This window comes from Martes martes, assembly GCF_963455335.1.
Source record: "Martes martes genome assembly, chromosome: X".
NCBI lineage: Eukaryota > Metazoa > Chordata > Mammalia > Carnivora > Mustelidae > Martes > Martes martes.
This window is the reverse complement of record NC_137897.1, coordinates 112,109,547-112,113,741: the sequence shown is the minus strand read 5'-3', so window position 1 is coordinate 112,113,741 and position 4,195 is coordinate 112,109,547. Positions and strand designations below refer to the sequence as shown.

Sequence of the window (4,195 nt, the reverse complement as noted above, 5' to 3'; positions counted from 1 at the left end):
CCTTCTTCTTCTGTCCAAGGTCTCCAGTAACTTAGTGCCTGGCTCTGTAGGCCACGCCCTGGAACCCAGTGGGGTAGTGGCTGAGCCTGATGAGCAGAAAGTCTCCCCGTTCCCAGCTTCCCATACTGCTGGGGATACCTGCAGTATAAGACACATTGTCTTGCTGTAGAGTAATATTCCTGTATGTCATGAACATAAAACAATCTTAGCTCTGTATCTACAGCTGCCAACACCAACCTTACCACCGTGCTATCTCTGTTGGAATTCTTTGAGTATTGAACTTGATTCAGCCTGGCCGAACACCTGGGAAGTCATTCCATGTGGGCTGCCTCCATGCACGTGTAAGCTCTTCCGACTTTGATACCCCTCCCCCCATTCCCCTAGGGTTATTCTACATCCCACCCATCTGGGTCTCCAGGACCACACAGAAACCTGCCACCATCCCCGCTCTGAGTCCGGCTCCGCTGGGCAGAAACCAAGATTTCCACGCTGGAAACTGAACACTTCCTTATTTCTCCACATGGAGGTCGACTAATATCCTGTCATTCGAAGTCACCATCTTTTACTTACACATCATTTTCAGATGCGTTTATTCTTTATTCTTCTTTTCTAAGAAGAATAATCGCCTCCAGCCTTCTTTCTTTCCATCCATGGGTAGATTCTCGTGTATGTGTCTCTGACAACACCATTCCTGTAACTTCGTTGTTCAGTTTCCTGATAACCACCAAGCTCATCACAGCTGCCCCTAGTGACCAGTGGTAGAACGCCAGACTCATTCTAGATTATTTCATATCCATATCTCCCCACCCATCCAATCAGCTAAATCCCATTGGTCCTGTCTTTGGAATATCTTTCATGTCAGTCTCAGCTACCCACTTCCTTTCTATTCAGATTGCCACTATCTTCCCTCAGACAGATCTCCCTTTTGGACTAACCAGCATCCCTTTCTTCATTCTCTTATATCTTCAGATCAATCCTTATGCTGGTTTTTTTTTTTTTTAATTTTTTTTCTGGCTATAAATTTATTCAACACAAAACAATCCCCAACTTTACTGAGGTGGCTGACATCGTCCACAACCAGATCCGCCTCTAAACTGGAACTCAGTTAGTGACCCAGCCCTGGCCTCAGCTTTCTTGTCCGCACCAGGGGGCACAGTGCTTCGTGTCTAGGGGTCTGTCAGCTTCCCCTTGTGTGAGTCTTGCAAGTCGCTCTACCTCCAGACCTTTGGGCCATGGTCTGCCGGTCTTGGGGTGGCTGCGGCACAGAGTGGCAGGCGCAGTCCCGGGGCGCAGATGGAGGTAATCACGGGAGATACTGGCTACCGTCTTTGGTAAGTTACCAGTAGAAATGTCTCCAGGCAAACTTTCTTTACTTTCTGTAGCCTCATGATATGAGAGATTCTGTGGCCTTCATGATGTGAAGGTTGGGTACATTCTTGTCTGCCCGCTCAGGGCGCTTGGGCGTGTGGACATCCTTCTTGGCCACCATCACTCCCTCCTTGAAAAGGAGTTCATAAATGGCAATTTGGTTCTTCTTGGGCACCAACATCTTGATGGCTGCTACGGCTGGGGCTGGAAAGGAAGGCCCGTTTTTGTTTTTTTTTTTTTTTTTTTTTTAAAGACTTATTTATTGGAGCACTGGGTGGTGGGTGGTTCCTTTGGTTGGGTGTCCGCCTTTGGCTCAGGTCATCGTCCTGGTCCTGGGATCGAGCCCCACATTGGGCTTCCTGCTCAGTGGGGAGTCACTTCTTCCTCTCCCATTCCCTCTGCCCCTGCTCTCTCTCTCTCTCAAATAAATAAATAAAATTTAAAATAAAACTTATTTATAGTGGAGGAGGGAGAGGGAGAGAGAAAGAGAATCTAAAGCAGACTCCCCAATGTGGGGCTCAATCTCATGACCCTGAGATCGTGATCTGAGCCTAAACTAAGAGTCGGATGCTTAACCAGCTGAGCCACCCAGGCGCCCCTCCCTCAGGCTGTTTTTAGAATTGTCTTTGTAAAGCAAAGGATGATAAAGCAGACATCTCAAATTTGGTTTGTTAAAATTTGTCGATGACTCCCAGTTTCCTTCAAATAAACTCTAAACTTCATAGCATGATATTGCCCGTTGGATCCCAAACCACTTTTTCAGTTTCAGATCCAAATTCACCCTTTGAATATTACATTCAGGCCTTGCAAAATGTTTACGCTCTATGGACCTTAAACACTTTTCCACCTCAGCACTTCTGTTTAGACTCTTCCCTCTGCCTGGGTGGTTTGGTTTCTGCCTACTAGAATCTTCTTGCAGGCTCAGATTTAGTGCTCTGGTCTCTATGTTCAGAATTAATAATTTCCCTTTCTGCACCCAGAGTGCATTCCTTATACCTGGACGTAATATTTATCTCATTATGTCTCATTTATCTATGTGTCTTCTAGATGCATAAGCCCCTAGAAGGCAAAGACGCTCTCTGTACCCACACAGCACATAGAACAATGCCTGGTACATTAAAGGAACACAAGAAATGTTTATTACATTAAACCAGGTAACATGGAACATTTTCAACTTTATTGGAAAACATAAAGGTTTCTTTTTTATATGCATTGATGCCAAAAATCTGTTCGGTGGTGTGAATTGCTAGTCTGTCTAGTCTGAGAATAGAACTTCTGGCGAAATTTTTCGGCGAGATCAAATTTTCTTCTCAGTATCAAAAAGCTCTCTCTTGGTCTCATTGGATTCGAAGCACTTGGGGTCATATAAGAACCTGTATATTTTTTACATTAATAATATCCTGACACCCTATGGCAGTGCTAGAGTGGGATCTCTTTTACACTGATGGACTGTGAATGATTCAGTTAAGCTATTCCTGTGCCAGAAAATAACGAATAGCAAATCCATTACCAAGCAGCATGCCCTGATTTCAGAAGTTTAAGAAATTGAAACAAAGAGGAATTTGGAGCAAGAGAACTGAACTGTGATGAAAGAAAATGCAACATCTCGGGCATCTCACCATATGATTGAGAGAGGGAGAATATATTTAACAGCACATTCGTGAAGACACTGAAATAGATTTTTAAATTTAAGTCCTGCATTTTAACCACAGGTGGGGACGTGTACTAATTCATGTAGAGTAAAACAAAACCAAACCCAAAGCATAGATAAAGTGTTAAGAGTTTCCTCTTTATATATTTATGCAGATATAAATGGATCATATCAGAATTTCCATTTAAAATGCAGACCTGACTTTTGCCTTTAATAGAGAAACACGATTGTTAACTGCTACATTTAGGGAAATTTGACTCGTATTTTTAGAAAAAAAAAATCAGTCTCTAAAGCATCAGAATAGATTAACTCAGTGCATATTTATGGAACTTTGTTTTAACAACACCTCACATTTCCATAGATTTACAGTTGCCAGCGCTCTTTTGCATTTATCATTCTATTTGAACCTCAAAATAACCCCGTGAGAAAGTATTATTATCCCCATTTTCCAATGAGCTCATTGAAAATCAAGGAATCAGTATGATTCTTCTATGCTATTAAATGGGAATGGAAGGCATGTATTGTGACTGATAGTCTTATGTCATTCATAGTCTGATCTGTCCACTTAGCTTCATACAGTGTATCTGGTTCTGTGTTAGGCACTGAGAAGGCTATGAAGCTTGAGAACAAGGATGCTTGCCTTCAAGTAGTTGATATTTGTTGCACTTGATAAAATATACCCAATTGATTAGGATTTGTGACTATATAAATGAGTAACTGTAGGTAGAAAGGAGTGGGTTGGTAGGGATATGGAGTCATTATCCAACTAATTTTAATGGGCTTGTCTTAAATCTTCTTGGACTGTATGTGTACAACCTGGATAATAATTTTTTTTAAAGATTTTATTTCTTTATTTGACAGAGAGAGAGATCACAAGTAGGCAGAGAGGCAGGCAGAGAGAGAGGGAGAAGCAGGCTCCCCACTGAGCAGAGAGCCCGACGCGGGGCTCAATCCCAGGACCCTGAGATCATGACCTGAACCGAAGGCAGATACTTAACCCCCTGAGCTACCCAGGTGCCCAACTTGGATAATAATTTATTCAACAAATAAAGCAGGACAAATCAACATGGGCGTGGTTAAGAATATGGTCATTTAAAAGCTATTAAAGGGCATGAGTAGGCTTACTCTAACCCTGTATCTTTTTTTTTTTTTAAGATTCTATTTATTTATTTGACA

At 42.3% G+C, this 4,195-nt stretch overlaps 1 pseudogene across 1 annotated transcript; it reads right to left on the bottom strand.

The window, feature by feature from the left end:
* Window positions 1–1,049: 1,049 nt before the first annotated feature.
* Window positions 1,050–1,549, bottom strand: LOC308336959 (small ribosomal subunit protein eS10-like; annotated as a pseudogene). Its single transcript has one exon. The product of its transcript is annotated as a small ribosomal subunit protein eS10-like (transcript).
* Between the last annotated feature and the right edge of the window lie 2,646 nt (window positions 1,550–4,195).